Source organism: Sebastes umbrosus, chromosome 11 (genome assembly GCF_015220745.1).
Source record: "Sebastes umbrosus isolate fSebUmb1 chromosome 11, fSebUmb1.pri, whole genome shotgun sequence".
NCBI lineage: Eukaryota > Metazoa > Chordata > Actinopteri > Perciformes > Sebastidae > Sebastes > Sebastes umbrosus.
The window spans coordinates 12,888,573-12,908,488 of NC_051279.1; the positions used below are offsets into that span (position 1 = coordinate 12,888,573).

The following is a 19,916-nucleotide window of genomic DNA, read 5'->3' on the forward strand; positions in this document are numbered from 1 at the left end:
CTCTAGACTTTGATTCCACAGCAAGTGAATAGCTCAGGAGGACTTGAAATAAACACCGGTCAAACAACTCTGTGGATTACATCAAGTACCACTGAAGCAGAGACAAAAAAAATGTTTTTCATTTGAACTGAGCCTCTTAGATGATGTGCTGCTATTGTTTAGCTTAAGTGAAGCAGAAAAGTATCGCCCTCAGGAAGGTGTCAAGCCGTTTAAAGAGTTGCTTTGCTTTAGCGAAGCTTTTTTACTTGATGTCACGCACACCTTCATATGAGCCTAATTACAGTCAACACTTCCTTCCCTGTGTGTCTGAGTTTACATTATACACATGCAATCTACCATTTTAAATCTGAGTTAGTCTGAAAGTTATACCCCAAAAAGGTAATGATGCAGATAATTTTGTACTATTTTGTGACATTTGTGTATATGTGATTGGTAGGGGGCAGTGGTAGGGGGTTGTCATCGCAGCCAAGTTTAGACTCAGTGGAAAAAAAACGCTGCGATATTTCCCAGACACACCACACGTGAGTGGAAATCTAAAGCCCATACAACCACAAGTGACTTAATTAATCACATCTGTTGTTTTTTTGTTTTGTTTTTTTCAAATTCAGTTATAATGACATGACACGGGCCCATTTGGAGTGTTACGTTTCACTGACTCGATTAAATATTCAGCAGTTTAAAATCAAGCAGTAGCCCATAATCAACTGCTGCATCACCATTTGGGCCGAGGCAGCGGAGCTGAGACAGACTCGCATGTAAATACTTCTGATTGGTGGAGCTGATTACAGGCTCTTGACTCACAATCCCAAAATACCAGTTCTGTGGAAAACAATGAGCCACGGGGCAAAAAACATCCAAAACATGGAAGCGGTGATGAATTGTAGCCTATATTGTAGCCTTGTAGACTATATTTTAGGAGCAAGAAGCAGAGACGTCATGTTCTGTATTTAAGACACTAAATTTAGTTTTATTAATACACACTGGACTTCATGCAGGAAGCAATTTAAGAACACATTTTCTCTTATTTTTGTTCATATCCGTGATTTGTTCTTATTTTGTTAGTACCCATTGATTTCCGGGATTCACAAATGTTTTCTTATTTTTGCTCTTCTCTAAGGTAAGAGAACATTTTACGAGTTGTTGAGGGCGCTCTTACCAAGATAAGAAAAACATCTTGTTTTCACAGTCCACAAATTGTTTGTCCAAGGCAAGGAAATATACATTTTAAAAAACGCATGAATATCATATAATCATTATTATGTGTTTCAGAGTAATTAGAATGATTGGAATAATACATTTCCACTGATCATAATTAAGAAACCCTTGATTAATATTGCGTGCATTCAGCTTCTGAATGGCTTACATACATTACTGCTCTTACTGTAGATGCTTTTTGATTTTCCTGTAACGCCATTACTGACGCTCTGGAAAATCACACGTTTATTTTGTTTAACTTTATTTAACAGCATCTCTATTTCACTACTGCTGAAGTTCTTCTTCTTCTTACAGCCTTTTTGGTGGCATCTCTGAGGCTCACTGTTTTTTGGTAACATGTCACTGCCAAATATAGATGTAAGCTGCTGTATATACTGAATATACTGTAAACTGACATGTAAACATGCATATACTGTACATGTTCACCTATGTCATGAATATAAAGCAACCTGTTACATTCCTCATTCAATAATTATTGTTTACAGTTTATAGAAACAGCCTGACTTATAAACAATGTATGTTGTTGTTCATTGTTAATATACAGTATATATATATACATATATTTTATATGTATATATATATATATCTTTTTTCACCTACTTGTCCATACATAATAGCTAAATGTTTACTCTTGTTCAGTTTTATTGTCCTTGTTTTTTATTCTGATTCTGAACATTAGGTCTTTGACAAGCAAATCATTTTTATTTTATTAATTATCAAGCCCAATCTTTTGTTTTATGTTTTCAAACTAAAACTTAACTGGACCAAGATAACAGTGCGGCTGTTTTTATAACTTCAGTTTTATGAGGGAAGCTAGAGTGCATATAACAAAGGAGGCGGAGTTGCCATTTTGTTTAATAATTCTATCCAGAGAAAGCAGATGTCTTTTGGGAAATTCGCCCCCTTTTGAATATGTTGCTCCTCATTTGAATTCCTCATGTCGAGCTGCATCTTTAAACACCAACAGGAACCCTGAATACAGTACAGACTTTTTTTTCAACATCTACATGCTCCCACTAGGGCAGATTATGAATCAGACAACACACTGATTCATATCGCAACATCATCAGGTGACTGTGGTCCCATACAAGCAGAGTATGAGTTGCCTGGTATATAAAACACTTAATGGTTTAAGGTCAAAATATATTTCTTATCTGCTGCTCCATTATGAATCATCGAGGCCGGATCTGTTTACTGTCCCCAGAGTAAACATGAAAACATGAAAACATAAAACTAAACATGGAGAAACAGCGTTCAGTTTTTATGCACCACATATCTGAAACAAACCCCAAGAAAACCTGAGATGTGCTCCAACTCTCTGTTCTTTTCAATCAGTGAGTCATAACTTGCACTACAGCCACACTGTAATTGTTATTACTCATTCTATTTGAGCTTATTTTTATCTTCTATTTTATTGTTTTAGTATTTGTAAAATCCTGTTGCGTCTTTTTAAATTGCCTTGTGTTTCTTTTATATCTCGTTTTAATGCCTTATGTAAAGCACTTTGAATTGCCTTGTTGTTGAAAGGTTCTATACTAATAAACTCGCCTTGCCTTAATGTGCTATATATCAGCAGGCTGCAGTTTTGGCTGTTTACAGTTTTAATTAACGCATGCTGGAAAAAACCTGGGTGGCTGACTAATTGAAGAGTCCCGAATCCCCAATGGGTGACAACTTCTTGCTAATTGAATTAACATTTTACTGATTATTTAACAGAGGATGATGCACGATGCTGACGTCTGTCCAGGTAAATAAAAAACATAAATAAGGAGGATTTCACACCAAACTACTTCGATAATGACGTAAGATATGAAAACTCTCAGCTGGGTGATTTCATTAACATCATAGAATGACATGTACATTTAAAAAAAGCTGTTCATGTTGAAATGAAACTGATACGAGATGAGAACGTTTAAATGTAAAACTTTCACTGGGACATTTTGCAAGGACATCCCTGAACTAGTGAGGCGAAATCTTTATTTCTTATGATTAACTTATTTTCTATTCTACAAAACTGAGTACAGTGTAATATTCACGACAGCGCAAATTGTTCCTCATGTCTAAGCGAAGACAGTCTATTAATGGTTGGTACAAATTATAAACATATTGCCTCATAAAAGATCACTGCAATACCAATAGACTGTATATAAGAAGCGGACGTAGTCACCGTGACGTCACCCATTGGTTTGTGGACTGCCGTTTTGAAGCCTTGAGTTTGTCATTTTGGCCGTCACTATCTTGGTTTTTGGCTGTCGCCATCTAGGTTTTTTGCAACCAGAAGTGACAAAAGAGGGTGGAGCTAAGTACAACTGAACGCTGAATAAGACATTTTTAGGAGACTAAAAAGGTTATAATTAACTTTCATGAACTGGAAACACACTAATTTAGCCACGCCCTAAAGCATACCCTGCTTTATAGTCTATTTTACTCTAAATGGGATCATAATTTACTAAATGAACATCATGCTGTATCGAAGAAGACTTGAAATTAGCGATTGAGACCATAAACTCATGTTTACAATGATTATTAAGGTAATAAATCAAGTGAGAAGTAGGGTCATTTTCTCATAGACTTCTATACAATCCGACTTCTTTTTGCAACCAGAGGAGTCGCCCCCTGCTTGCTATTAGAAAGAATGCAAGTTTAAGGCACTTCAGCATTGGCTTCACATCTCAGATCCGGTGGTTGCCCACTGTACAATACCTTATGAAAAAATATTGAACCACAAGCCAAAGATCTCTATGTGCACAGTTATGTTCAGGTACGTTACCATTATTTATAGAAACAGGCAGGTTTAATGGTCTCCTAGAGGAGAACAGGCTTTGTTTGTTATGTGATTCAGGTGAGACTGAAGACCATTTTATGTTCTGTTGTTCATTATATAATGATGTAAGGCCTACTCTTTCTCTTGCTGCAACAGTATATTTGGTACGTCCACAAGGGCTGAGCACAACAACTACTTCTTTACTTCTTTACTGCTTTACCTCACCTGCAAACACGACATAGGTGGTCCTCAACTTCACTAGTATTTTAACAGCTTTTTTTTTATCCAAATATGTGGAAATTCTATCTGATCCAGGTCCACCTTGGAGTCCTGCAGTGTCTAGCCGAGCTGAGCCGAGTCCTTCGTATATTAATGATCGGCTTCAGAGAGAGGCGATACCTGTAGATAGCATGATGAGTGCCATTATTACGCTGTCAGGCAAACTGCCGCTCAGCAAGAGCCGCAGTGAAATATTAAAATAGACTCACTAGACCAAGGCTGACAACGTTGTAACCAGAATGACTTCTGAACAATTTTTTACACAAAAGCAATTATGTAGAATTGTACCAGACTGGATGAACAGTATAAGACTGCTTGCAGAGTGCTTCAGCTCAAACGCCTGTAATAAAACGATGTTTTACGCTCTTCAGCTGTAGTAACACTAAGTATTTCACTTTTACTAAGAGTTTTCAAACATCTTCACCAAAAAGGCTCCTCAGACAGAGGACTAGGACTTTCCTTAACCACCTAAATTCTTATGCTACATTTACACTACAAGCAACAAAAGCAACAAAACGGCCAGCATAGCCAGCTACATTGTCCAGTTACAAGTGTTGTTCTAACACTCATTGACTGTTCTGTCATTAAATAGCACTGGGAACTGGCTAACGGCATTTTGTCAGTAGCGCCTAGATGTAACGGAACAGGGTGCGCAGCGACAAGTGTCGAGCGTCAGTTTGTAGCATCATGTCACCGGCTTCCATTGAAAATGACGTGTAGCTGTAGGCTGTAGCTGTGTAGCTCATAGACTGAACACAGCATTAGTCGGCTAACACTTTTTCACAATTTTGTCGACTAATCGATTAGTTGATTTATTCTACAGATCTGTAAAACTGACTTCTCCACAAAGGAATCTCACAAAAGCACCACTTTAATTCTTGTGTTTACCAGAGGTGTGCTCATAAATCATTCAGCATGAAAAAAAGCATAAAAAAATGACCAAAGGATTAAAGAAATCTTAGTCATCTAAGACCAAAACGACCGATTAGTCGACTAATTTACTAAGAGGGGGCAACGCTACAATCCACTATAGTTTACAACTGTTTATACTGTGTCGATTAACGATAATGAAATATCTGATTGCAACAGAGACTCCCATAATATGCCCTCACTATCCTTTCTCAAAATAAAATCATCACAGTGAAATTAAACCAGTTTTCCTTATTTTGCAGCATGACCACCTTATGCCTCCTCGGGGGTCTGCAGACAGGTTTGATCAGTGATTGCGGTATGACATCCCCTGCTGAGACTCCATTTTCCAGCTTCGCCTGCTCAGTAACTGATTAGATTAAAAAGGTGCGCTCTTTGACTCTGAAATTTATTTTCTGATCTTCTGATACATGGACTGACACCATTTGACGGATAAATATGGTTATTACCCCTGAGGCTGAGGCGGAATATTTGGGAGCGTGAAATATTGTAAACAGTGGAGTAAAATACAGCTCTATTTTTGAGTTGGTTTTTTTTAAACGTACTTTGCAAAGTTGAGAAAAACTATTGTGAATATACACAAAGTTTAGCAGCCAAACTATTGACTCTCTCTCCGGGCTAATTATAAATAGTTTTCTATTCTGTTTTAAAGGGGACCCATTATGCTTTTGCACTTTTTCCCTTTCGTTTAATGTGTTGTATAGGTTTTTGTGCACGTAAAAGGTCTGCAAAGTTACAAAGCCCAAAGTTCACACCAAAGGGAGTTACTCTCCCCCACAGAAACACTGCTCCTGAACTGCCTGAAACGCCTTGATTGAAGTCCCGCCTTTTCTTCCGTAACGTGGTGATGTCACCAAGTCACACGCTTTGCCTAGCTAGTTAGAGCGGAGCTGGAGCAGAGTCTGCAGAGTTTCGTTTGGTCGACCAATAACAACAGAGGGCCAGCTGACTAATCAGAGCAGACTGGGCAGCAGCTCAAACGGAGCATTTCAGACAGAGAGTGAAAAAGGGTGCTGCAGCACAGACAATATGAGAAAAGTAAAGCATTTTTTGAACATTAAAGCATGTAAACATCTTCTAGTAGAAACCCAAAATACAAGTATGCATCTGAAAATGAGCATAATAGGTCCTCTTTCATGATTTCATCATGTGATTTAATGTTAATTCTTCCCCTTGTGGTGCAATAAAGGCTGCATTTCATTGAATACAACAAGTGAATTGGACCGCAGCTGAAGTTTAAAACACGATGAGCACAGTGACATAAGCAAACCCTCCGGGGGGAATCAAGAAATTGACATAGAATTAATGAGCAGTCAGTCATGCCACCATGAAAACAACAAGCAACACTACCCAGAATGCCTTTCGCACGCCTTGCCATATTCTCTCGGGGACACGTCCTGAAATGACCTCAAATCAAGCCCTTCAGCCTTTGTCATGACATTCACACGCTCACACACGGCAGCGGCAATCTAGCGGTGAGACATTAAAGCTGTGACTTTCTGAGCCCCCCGCCAGCCGGCTGATTAGGACGAGCCGGGCCGGGACTGATCACCTGAGCCTCCGACCGTATTACAATTACACTGATAGAATACTGACCTTTTTCTACTAACGCTAATGCAGAAGAGTGTCTCTGCCTCCTTTAGTGTTGTCCTGGGTGTATCTACTGAAGCTCTGAGAAATGCACAAAGCGGTTACAGTAACAGTACACATATACAAACGATCACACTTCCATCCGGTTCACACACATTATACACATTGCTTTTATCTTCTTGCAATCCAATCTTAATGACTCCATTAACTGAGAGGCCATTAGCGGCATTCACTTTATGGCCATCCAAACAGCACAGCCGGGAGCACATTATGGAAAGGGCATGTGTGTCCTGATGTCCATTTCTTGTCATCCTCCTCTCTCGGACACACACACACACACACACACACACACACACACACACATACTCTCACTCAATTCCCCACCCTGCCCCCCCAAGGCCAGCTAGCCTGAAGCAAGCAGGAGTGGACAAACGGCTAAGCAAACAGGGCCATTTTTTGTGCACCATTAGGCAATGAGGAGCAAAGGTTTAGTGCAGGCTGCAGTGCCTCGCGCTGGTGGTCAAGGGGCGGAGGATTGAAGGCAGAGGAAGCTGAAGTGCTGCTCGGCGTTAGAAGAGATCTCATATCCCAAATTAGCCCGGCTCTCATTGGAGCAAGGGCTGTCTGAGACACTTCAGGGGTGAACTAACACGCGAGAGGGATCATGTGGGCATGATAGCAGAAGCCAGTCATAAAAAATGAAGGACTCAGCGTTGATAACAGTCTAACAATTATCTATTCCTGTGATAAATGTATACCTTTTTGAGAAGCGTTTCTGGCACAGTTAAAGAAATAACAGCTGCCGACCACCTTAGAAGAAAGAACAGCTGTTCCCACCAAAGAACTGTAAAATGATTAATGATGCAGACGATGTGGAAATGTGTTTTTGCCTTAACAGTAAGTGGAGAATCATCAAGGAACGATATTGTCAACTAGCAAATAAAAGTCTACAGCAGCGATTAGAAACCCTGAAGGATGATGGGATCACTGATCTGAAAAAGACCCAACTGGTAACAAACAGGGGCAATGGAGAAGCTCTGAAACCCCACGCGAAAGATTATCTTATGAACCGTGTGCATTTCTGCCATAATTTAAACCAAGTCGAGTGAAATGATTAGAGCATACTGTACCAACACAGTATACTGCTGCTGTGAAAAGCACTTTAAAAAGAGGGGAGAGACCAAACGACACAAGCACGCAACTGATAATTTGGCGCATCATCTCCATATTCGGCTTCTGCATGTCTGGACTCGCCGGGCAGAGATTCAACATGGATGTTTTTTGACTGGAGCTGAACTGGTTCCACAGGGTGACTCATAGTTATTTTGTGACTGTGGGGCTCAGCTGGGGAGGGCCCGGGGTCAAAGTTCATTTGATGTCAGCGAAGCAAATACACTCCGTGACATGTACATGAAAACCTCCGCTAGATGACAAATGCGCTGCACGGGAACGGAAACTGAAATGAATGGTTGCCAACTTGCTGTGGTTTGGGGCTGTTTGAAGCTGCATGTTTGTGCCGCGTGTCATATTTCATTGATTCTGTTTGTGCCCTCCGCTCTGGTTTGTTATTTGTTACTCTCTTGTACTATACCATCACATGCTAAATGCGTCTTTTCTATTTCCTGCTCCGAGCTAATATTTAGCTCTGCAGGCAAATGGTTGCTCCTGCTGAGAGGAGAGTGGAGATACTTCATATATATACCCCCCACCTCCTTTGATATATGTCTCATAGGTGGTGGTTTGAGCCCAGCCCAAGCCTGACATTAGCTCACTACTCTGGGAGCTGTGGGTTTCAGTCTATTACTTCCGCTGAGCAGGACTGGACAGCGGTTTCTGCTGCCTGCTTGTTTTTCCACTCTCCGGAGGGGTGTGAGACCATTTATCAGCTACCAGAAGAACACGTATCGATGTGCAACACAGCCTGGGAATTCAGCTTTTATTACACTTTAAACTGCAAGGTCAACTTGGCAGGAATCCGTGTCAAAGCTGTCAAGCGTGGAAACATGAAACAAATAGCCCACGCAGAGGACGCGGTGTAAAACATCGAGATAAGGGGCCGACGTCTCGCCATGAGAGCCCTGGTTTATGTTTACACGTGTGGAATCAGGGGAGGTTTCTCCGTTTAGTTGTTTTTTTAGTCCCTTTTTGAGCCGACAGCACAACGTTAACAACTGCAGGAAAATATTTTTTAATTAGGGCTGACCCGAATGCTTCGAAGCTTCGACTGTTGCCATGGTAATCAACCTCCAAATCAGTATTCAAATGCTCAGTTGTTGTTTTTTTAAATATATAACTATGTAAAAATAATGTATAAATCCCAAAATAGACCATGAAATAAGGAATAATCTCACAACATTGTTCATTAATCATTTTCAACATGTAAGAGATAATGTACAGTGAGCCGGTCATTACTGTGAAATAAATCCCGACAGGGTGATGCCGCAACCCTGACACGGAGCTGGGGGGGTCTTGCATCGTCCTGAAGGGGTTTATTTTACAACAATGACCCGCTAGCTGGGCATTATCCCGCTTATTACATGGCTACTTACTTAAGAAATCAATAATTTGACACAAAAACGGTCCTCCAGAGTCCCGAGATCAGAACTGCGCCCATAGCAACGGTCTGTTATACATAGCAACAGTCTGCTATAAAGAAATAACAGACCGTAGAACGCAGCGATTGAACATTCAGAATCAAGTATTCAACAATGCCGTGTAATAATACTAATTATTAGTTATTCTCAGACGGATATTGCTGCTTGTTATGTGTAGAGGTGTGTGTGCATGTACAGTAGTACGGCAGCGGCACTGTCCCGAAGCTCTGAATACCTTCGAACATTTCTCACCAAAGCTTCGAAAAACACAAAAAATTGTATCTGGAACAGCCCTTGAAAATATAAGGCGAGTCAAAATTTACGTCACATTATTGAACATAAAGACAACATCCATCAATTTGAGGAGAATATCTAACTAACTTTATTTTTGCCCGAGCGTCCTTTTGTTTATGGCCACTTGTCATATTAAGAGTCACACCACGTCTTTCCACTTTCACTCAGCAGCGAGCCAGCAGAGGAGCCATGTTGCGAAGCATGGGCCCTTGCGACAGTGTAATGTAGTCAGTTCTGTCATGCCTTTGATGCCATCATATGCCAGTCCTCCTCTCTTCACTGGGTTTTTCTGACAGTGACAAAGGGGATCGGCAGCAGCGTGTTATCAGCGTGCAGCGGCAGTAATCGTATTATTTAGTAATCTTAATTCTGAGAGGCTGACCAACAGTGTGAACAAAGCGGGGCCTTGCTAAGCCCATCAGAGTGCTCCCATGGAGCAGAGGTCTTTTCCTGCTCCGCGGCCCCTCTAGACCCACACTCTCTCTTTTCCCTGTCTGTTTCTCACCCTCCCTCCTCTATGTGTCCTCCTCCTCTCTGTTGCTTTCTGTCTCCTCTCTCATTCCCCGTCTGTTCTTCAATCTCCACAATGTTTCTCATTCTCTCTCTAGCGCGCGCCTTTTTCCTTTCCCTTTTTCTCCACCCTCCCAATCTTTCTGTCTCTGTAACGCTCTGAGCTGGGAGTTTGTGTAATGGCGTTATTCACAGTTCATTGGTCTGTTTGAAGGGACTATCTTGATTGAGCGTCTCCCGGTGCAGGGCCTGGTGACTGTGGGAGTGTATAAAGATGTGGATGTGTCCGCGGAGATAGATGGGCTTAGTAATATGCAGGACATTGCAGAGGCTGGGTCTCAGTGTACGGTTTCATCCAAGGCAACACATGGGGAGATAAAAAGGAGGCTGAAATGATATGCAGCCCGGGTTGTAATGCTCAGGGCGTTGGACGTGTAATGGAGGCAACAAAGAACTAGTCAGGGAATCAGAGTCATTCTCATTAGCTGGTTCACCCTCTTCAGTTTTAGCCCCTTTCCATCTCACCCTAATGAATGCAAGTACACTGACACAGAACCAAAAAACTGCTCTGAGAAGCAAAAATACTCACCACTAATTAGTTCAAATTAACCTCAGGACCAATATGTAGGCGTGCACACACACACAGATCCACACACTCACACACACAGAGAGAGAGGCACCTCCTTCGTCTCTTTCTGACACCACTCTGATGCTGTTGTAAGCTTGGCTGTAAGATCAAAATCTCTTTCTTTGGCAGAGACACACACACACACACACACACACACATGCTCAAATTGCCTGGAGCAGAGGAAGCACAAGGAAAGCAAATCCGCTGTGAAGGCACCATAAAACCAACACTGCAGAAAGACGGACCACGTCCGCGTTTCTGCATTCAAGAGGCGAATACACGCTAATGACATGCAGAGTACATGTGAACACATACATCACACACACACGTAGAAGGAGAGAGAGTCCTACTTACAGAATGAATCAGACGGTATCAGAAGCGCTGTGCCATATCATCGCTGTAGTAGTGAGTCAACGCAGGCATGGAGATCTGAGGCCACAGGGTTTTCAGCCTGGGGGGGGGGGGGGGGTGGTAGACGCCGTTGGGGAGTGAGAGGGGTTCACACTGTGTCACTGGGGGGTGAGGGCAATCTGGAGGATTCCTGTGTTTATACTCTCAGATGGAGAAAATAATCCCTTTGGGGCAAGGCGAGAAAAATCAACAATTGATGAAAGGAGAGGTTCAATTCTGTGTACAAAGAAAATGAGGGATTGATTGGGCTTTTGTTTTTCCTCTTTCTATCTCTTACTTTCAGAAAAAAAAAGTGAAAAAAAAATAACAGCCCGTATTGACAAATAAGTAAAGCGAGGGGGGAAAAATTAGTCAATCAAAATGGGGCTCCACCTTTCCTTTTATGCTGTCTTTTGTTTTTATTTGGCTTTCCTCTGTCTGCCCGCCTCTTGTTTTTCTCTGGGTTGCGGCGGGCCTAAGAGCAGAGGAACGCCGGCATCAGAAAACCAATCACCTCGCCAGACGACGAGAGAAGATAAAGGAGTAAATGACAAGCAGATGAAGGGGAGGATTTCCGACACCTGCTCTCTCCCTCTGTTTCTCTGCCTGCCTCCCCTCTCTCTCTCTCTGTCCACTGTGTATTTCCTTTCTAGTAACAGCCTCCTCCCTCCCAGCCTGTTCTTTTTAGTGCATGGGCTTGCCACAGTACTGACTGAGGTGGATGCAGATGAAGTGAGATTCAAACAGAGGGACGCTCCTCTTCTTTCTTTCTTTCTGTCTCTGCTTTCTTTCCTTCTCTCTGTCTCTTCCTCACACGCTGCATAGAATGACAATGAATCGCAAGCTGTCTACTGTGCCGGCTCTGGGTGTCTGTCTGGCTCTCTGCCTGACACTTGGAATAGGCTGTGTACCCGTCTTCCTGTCTGTCTATCTTCCTGTCTGTCTGTCTCTCCAGCCTCAGAGCTTGTCTGTCAGTATAGCTGTCAGTTTACCGGGCCATCTTTCAGTCTGTCTTCCTGCCAAACACTAAGATACAGACCAGGCAGGTGCAGGGGGGGACATAACCCTACTCTCCTGCTCAAGAGCCCCCCCTGGTGTAAATCCTGACCCTCCCCATGGCGCCAACTAGCCTCCAACACGGCACAGGTGAATTAGAAAGGGATTCTCCGAGAGGATTTCAAACAATCCTAGTTAATTCTTGATTTTTCTTTTCTTGCCTCCTCTCGCTCTACCGGTGTCCTTCTATTTTCTGCTTTTTTCCCCCCCTTTTCCTCTCCTCGGTGCCAGTCTCCTTCCTCGTTATCTATTCTGGACAGTCTGTCCCTCCTCTCTCTCCGTCACCGAGGGAGGATGAAGAAGAATGGTGCTGCTTCATAATGTATTTCTTCGCAATGTGTGAGAAAGATGGCGAAAAAGAAAAAAAAAATAGTATATGTGGGTTAAAGGGAGGTTTCTTTTTTTTTAATTGTTCCTTAAAAAAAAAAAAAAAAAAAGCCCTCCTCCCCCACAGAAAATCAGAGCAGAGACCCTCTCGAGAGGGGATTTTCAATTACTCGCTTTTGCCCACAAGCCTATTTGGAGAAGTGGCCCAGCTCTGAGGTGTGCACCAAAGTGTCGTAATCTCGATAGGATATCCGGGCGATAAATCCGGACATGTCCGAAAGCTCCATACCATTGCTCAAGCATCACTGCAGCCTATTTCATTTCAGATGAAGTCCAATAAGCTCAATCGCATGCTCAACAGGTTGATTGGTTCGCTGTAAGTCGACTCCTCTGAGGCTTGTCACCCTCTGCTTTTCTCTACTTCCCGTCGACGGCCTCTGGTGTTTCAGTCGAGCTTGTCCGGGCCTCAACTCTGCAGGTTCAGTCCTCGCTGATGGCTGGAGATGGTGGAGGCGGTTAGGTGTGGAAAGCTAGTCGCTGGAGGGTGCGTGTTGGCTTCCATGCTGCCCATTTGGTGTCCATCTCTGCGAGGCTTCAGATCTAGAAGGAGAGGGAGAAGTCGAGAGGAGAGAGAGTGAGAGTGCATGAAAGGTTAGCATGGTGACATTTGTGTCACTCCGCCTTATCGCGTACGTCATTCTCTCCCTCGTCACACTCCACCCTGCCTGTCGTCCTGCTGTCTATTCCGTCCTTGTCACTCTTCCTCCTACTTGGCTGCTTGTTTGCTCCTTCCTCCTCTCCACTAACTCTATGATTTGATCCTTTCACTCTCTCCCCAAACAAGCTCATCTCCAAACACTCTCCCCCTCTCGTCACAGCTCTCTCTTCTATTCCCTCTATCCAATCTTATATCTGCACCTAGTCTGCTTTCATTCAATCATTTCTCCTGTCTTTTTCTTCAATTCCAAGTTAGCTGTCCATCACGCTCCATAGTATCCAAGATGCATGTGATGGAGCACACTGGAGGCCGGAGAGAGACCTCTGACGGGTGAATGTGCCTGAGGCAGCTGGAGGACTGCAGTCCAGGCTCAAAGCATTGGTCAGTTACAAGTAGTCAAACTTGACGGGTGTAGACAGCATGGTGTCATTTTTATTCCAAATTCAAACTAGCATTCGAACTTGGGAATACATAAAATGTTTGATCTGCTGGAATGTATTAGAACTTGAAAATGTCTGCGGTGTAGAGGTGCAGTAGTTGTAATCCAGCGGGGTCGTTCCTAAAACACACCGTCCCTCTGATCCACTGATGCCCTCGGTGAACTGTTGTTGCTCTCTTTGCTGAAGTAAAAAGGAAATGAGACACACGAGAGCTGTGCTGAATGGATAATCATGACACCATCTCAGAGGTAATTGGAGGAAGCACTTTGGATTCAACACCATAGAAGGAGAAATGGTGGAAAAAGATATGGCTGTTTGCAAACTTTGTCAACGGCCTCAAAGCAACGCGAGCTTGTCACTCAAGTGAGGCATCTGAGGGGCCACGAGTGAGCGAAGTCAATTCTACAATGTATTCAAGGACAAGGGTACATGGTTGCGTTCAAACAAATTACATGTCAGTTTGAAGTCGTTGAGTCGTGAAAATGTGACAGCCCTGGTATAGATGTATCACTTTGGCTCTCAAACTAATAGGAAGGTAATAGTCAGCTCATGTTTCGGTATAATACACGATACAGGGATCAGAGTTTGAGGCTGTAGGCCTAAACAAAGTTGAACTTGTTTGGGGTAAAGCTTTGGAGTTTTATTATTCACACATTTTCTTTTAGGTTCTAGGGCAAATGCAAATAATAGAAGTCATCAAACAGCACTGAATTGTTCAAGAAATATAATTCTACATATAAATAAACAAAGGATTAAAAATGTCCTCATAAAGAAGAGGTACAAATGTCTGAACTTGTTTCCATGTTATTTCACAAAACGATTTTAGATTTGGGAGTAACACAAGGACATCTTTTTAAACTTTAAGATATTCAGGCAGCATGCGAGACCTCTGCCAGGTCATTAGGGCTGCAACTAATGATTATTTTCATTGTCAATTATTTTTCGATTAGTTGTTTGGTCTATGAAATGTCGGAAAATGGTGAAAAATGACGATCAGTGTTTCCCAAAGCCCAAAATGACGTCCCCAAATGTCTTGTTTTGTCCACAACAATAAAGATATTCAGTTTACTGTCATAGAGGAGTAAAGAAACCAGAAAATATTCACATTTAAGAAGCTGGAATTTTGACTTTATTATATTGATTATGAAAGTAGTTGGCGATTAATCTAATAGTTGACAACTAAGTGATTAATCGATTAATCGTTGCAGCTCTACAGGTTATAACGTTGGCATTTGATTGTGCTCTCTTGCATTTAATGTATGCAAATATAGATTAGTGCCTTTTGGGATCAAATTTAATTTACACTTTGATAAATCTTTCACCTCCACGATGCATATTGTGGTAAGACATATTCTTACATCCCTTCAAACTGACAATGTCCCAGGCAGACTCGTATGCATGCAGATGCCCATTGAGTTTCTTCTTTTTCCATTTCCTAATAAATCGTACCACCTTTTGTTAAATAAAGATTGCCTAAATCAGAAAATAGCCGCAGCATGTCAAATCCTAACAGGTAGTCTCGCTTCTGTTACTATGCAACAGTTTGCACCTGTTGAATATAGAAAAGTCATTTTTGAATTTTAAACAAAAAGCTCACAGCTGAATGATGAATACGTCTCTTAATTCAGAACAGCACAGAGAAAGCACATAATGCTTCAAACGTACATGTGAACTCAGAGCCATGCAGTGACTAAATCGTCTCTTTTAACAGAACAAATCGAAATCATTGAATAGGTTTAGTGACTCCTTCTCTTTTCCAGATTCTACTGAGGTGATGGTCCATTTAAAATGAAACATTAGAGGCCATTCAATGTATCAGCTCCAATCAATACCGCTGTGTGGATAGATGTGACCCTCCTGTGACACCCTTATCCTCCAAGGACTATTTTGTGTGTGTGTGTGTTCACTCACTGGTTATGTGTGTGTCACATGTGTGAAAAGATGGAGGTGGGTGTGAATTGGTGTGCAGAAGGTAGATCAGCAAGGAGTGCAAAGACGAAGGTGCGTGTCAAACGAGAGACAGCGTGCGTCTCTGTGCGTATGTGTGTGTGTGTGTGTGTGTGTGTGTACATGTCACAGCTGTCATGCCTGGAGCAATTAAACACATTGATCTACTTCATAACCCTCTGTTCCACCAATCCCACACACTGCCGAGGCTGAACACACACCTCTGCCCTCTCTGCATCGTGTCACAGAGACGCACACACACATGAAACGCCATCAAAATGATTGACACGGACACAGAAATAGCAATCCTTTCACTCAGACACACACACACATAGAAACACAGCAACTCCATTCATCGCCTGTGTCAAGAAAGAGACTCTTCGGTGAGTCTGAATTCAAACAGAATGTGGAGAGGAGCTTGAAGAGACTGAGAGAGGGATGGAGGCAAGGAGGAGGAGGAGGTGGAGGAGGAGGAGGAGGAGGGGGAGGGGTGACACAGCCGAAGAGGGGAGGAGGAGGAGAGAGAAGCAAAGAGGGAATGGGGGGGGAGAGAAGCAACAATTTGAAGTGAGCCATTCAGATTTCTTCCAGATCCATCAAACTGGACAGGCCTGTTTATGTCTCGATGTGGGGGTGAGGAGAGATGGATGAAAAGAGGACGGAAGGAGGGATAGAGGGAAACAGGTGGGGGAGTGGTAGGGAGGTGGGATGGACAGCGGGAGTGGGTGAGAGACACAAGAAAACGAAAGGGAAGACCCATCAGTGGATGTCTGAAGACGAGGAAGCAGACGAGGAGGTATAAGAAAAAAGAAAACGAGTAAATGTGAAAGAGGAAAAAAAACAAGAGGAAGAGGAGGACGGACACTCACCCATTTCAGCGGGCTCTCAACAGGCGAGCACAATCCCCGCTCTGTGATCCCATCCTGGGGAAAAGGCGCAGCGAGATCCTGGAGCTCCCTCCGCTGAATACCAATGGGGCTGCTAATATCAGCACACACACACATACACACACAAACACTCACTCACACACCGGCACTGTGGAGCAAAAAGGCACAAACACACAGAGTCAAGTCTGGGCTAGTTGTTTAAATTAGAAGAAAGCTGTTCAGTGATGCAAACAGCATATCACAATACAGAAGAGATGTTGCAGCGCAAGTGCATTTGCATTCCTTTCTTCCTCTCTTATTTTCTCTTTCTTCATGAAAAAAGAAAGCATCAGTGGCAGCGCACAAGCCAGAGGCATCAATACACACACACACACATGCTCATACGCTGATATTTGCAGCCTATACAAATACTTACTGAGCATATATTCAGCGAGTCCCAAAGTCGACTCTGTTCTGGCTCACAGCTCCACGGCTTCCGAGGGTGTTGGAGAGAAATGAGTTGTCCGCTGTTTTTCCTTTTCCCTCCCCGTGGGTTCCTCACAGCAGTATCTGATGCAGAGATAAAAAGGATATGAAGGCTTCGTCCTCCCTTATTGTCTCCTCATATGCAGCGTACATCCAGTTTTTTCAGTATCCATTTGTTGATTCAGGTCCAATCCGTCCCCCCTGCCTGCCCGTGGACTTCGCTGTGATTTCGGCGACACGCAACGGCAAACTGCATTCACTTAGTCACCCTCCCCTCTGCCTCTCTCCTCTCTGTCTCTCTCCTTGCTCAATAGTATACCCGTACCCCCTTGGCTTTCTCCAATCTAATCAGCTCTCTCTCTCTCTCCCTGCACCCTCCCACTCTCTCCCCTCCCTCCCTCCATCCTTTCCCAACACCCACTCCTTTACTCTCTCTCTCCTAGGTATTTTTTCTCAAAGATGAATATCAACTCACCCCCCCACCCTCTCTCTCTTCTCTCTGTCAGTCTCTGCGATAAGCATTTGAAATAAGGGGGAAAGGCAAAAAACTGGCCATGAAGGAAACACACACAATCTGAAACACACACATACACGCCAACAGAGAGAGTAATCATTGGGATGTGTTAGATCCCTAGCCAGGGTAAAGTACCCTGACAGAGTTTGACATGGCTACATGCTCAGGGTGACAAACACTATCACACCACCACGCGACTCGCCTCAAACCCTATGACACACATCACTTACTGACACACACACATATACATATCTACACACACACACACACACACACACAGCAGAATCAGATGTAAACACACAATTGGGCTCACATGCCGAGGCACATATTGACATAATGTCACTGATACGCACAAACAAGCGGGGGAAAGTCGAAGTAAACACACACACACACACGCACACACAGAGAGGCATAAATCCTATCAGAGCATGAGGTTAGATCAAACATGTATGCAGGCGTTCACTGTGGTGCAAAGTAGCTCAGTGTATTTACTCAAGTACTGTACAATTCTGAAGTATTCGGTGCTATTTGTACTTTACCTGCATGTGCAGTTCCATTTTATACTACATAATACTGCAGCTGCATTACATTTCAGAGGGAAATGTAGTCTTTATCTCCAAGTTTATTAATTAACAATTATTTTCATTGTTAATTAATCTGTTGATTATTTTCTCGATTAATCGATTAGTTGTTTGGTCTATAAAATGTCAGAAAATGGTGAAAAATGTTGATCAGTGTTTGTTTTGTCCACAACTCAAAGATATTCAGTTTACTGTCACAGAGTAAAGAAACCAGAAAATATTCACATTTAAATGAGAATTTTGACTTTTTTTCTTTAAAAAAATTACTAAAACCGATTAATCAAATATCAAAATAGTTGGCGATTAATTTAATAAACAACTCATTGATTAACCGTTGCAGCTTTAGACAGCAATAGCTACGAGTTACATTTTAGATTGTTTATTTTTTGTTTGATTTGGGCATTTAATGCCTCTATATAAAAACATGTTATCAGCTTAAAAAATACGATGCGTTTTTATAGATTTACCATACAGCTCGGGCTGGGCGATATGGCCAAAACCTGATATCCCCATACAGGTGATTTTATTTCTAGATAATGATATATATCACAATATAGCATGCTTTCTAGTAATTCAATAAATAAGTAATCTATATGAAATAACCACATGGTAAAGCCTATTTTTGTATACTGCAGTGTGAATTAAATACTTCCCAAATGAAAGTATTTGCTCATTTAATTCAGAACTTTAGTGGAAAATGATCAGATTTTCAGAGAAATTTGGGTTAGTATGTGCTTGTGATTATCAATTTAGATGATAAACGGTAATCGTGTATCATGATATCTTGATATATGATTTCATCACAATATGATTCCATTGAAAGATGATAAATTATCATATTGAATTATCACCCAGCCCTACATACAGCTGTACAGTTTATATACTATACAGTATGTGAAGTAGTTAAAATTATCTCCACTTTAACCGACTACAAAATTAAAATGCTGTTCACACATTAATGCATATATAATCGTAATGTAATACTCTAGAGAGGGCCTTACTGCACAGTGAGTACTTAGTGAGTACATTTTACATTGTTGTTCTTTCACTTTTGTTTAAATAAATGATTTGAATGCTATATACTCTACTATATAATATATATACTTCTTCTACCGCTGCTGGACGTACACATGCACAGATACTGTAAGCTCACACATTGCTGAAAATCATCCCTCCTCTCACCAGAGCACCCTGACACTTCATGTGGGACTCCCTTGAATGGAGCTGACATCCTCCTCACTATTTATAATGTTCACTCATATAAAGGCACAACTCCACAACAGCGTGAGCCCACTGCGAGCAGACAGCAGTCTCCGGAGAAGCCGCTCATACTACGTGATGTCACTGCCGAACTCCCATATCCCACTTCTATCACGCTACGCTGTCTCATCCCGCCTAACGAGACCGGGGACGTTGGCCTTACGATGCCCTTGTTCCTCTCTGGTACTCCGGTCGGTCCAAGTCGCCTTTTCAATATAGATCTTTTTCTTAACCTTGCAGCCCCGCTGCTCCCTTAGCATTTCATGTCCTCCAAGGCTATTAAACTCACCACAGTGTGTTGAATCATTGATTTTGTCACTCTGTGCATGAGGTGGCTCTTTAATTGCTAGTGACAACACTGTGTTGCCCTACAGTGATATCTGTAAGCTAAGATTTTAAAAGAGATGTTCAGTTACAAGATTGCTCTTAGATTTCAAATCAACAAAAAATCTGCCATGTGTCTGTTACTAATTAATCCACATCGCCCCAGTACAACCTAAAATCGTATATATACACAGTGACGTGAT

At 42.2% G+C, this 19,916-nt stretch overlaps 1 protein-coding gene across 2 annotated transcripts in view; it reads right to left on the reverse strand.

Moving 5' to 3' along the window:
* Positions 1-11,296, reverse strand: part of grik5 (glutamate receptor, ionotropic, kainate 5) — a 98,821-nt gene extending 87,525 nt beyond the window's left edge. For both annotated transcript variants that reach the window (XM_037784955.1, XM_037784954.1), the window contains exon 1: positions 11,159-11,296. The gene's annotated coding sequence lies outside the window, so the exon portion shown is untranslated. The remainder of the gene's footprint in view (positions 1-11,158) is intronic.
* Positions 11,297-19,916: the final 8,620 nt, after the last annotated feature.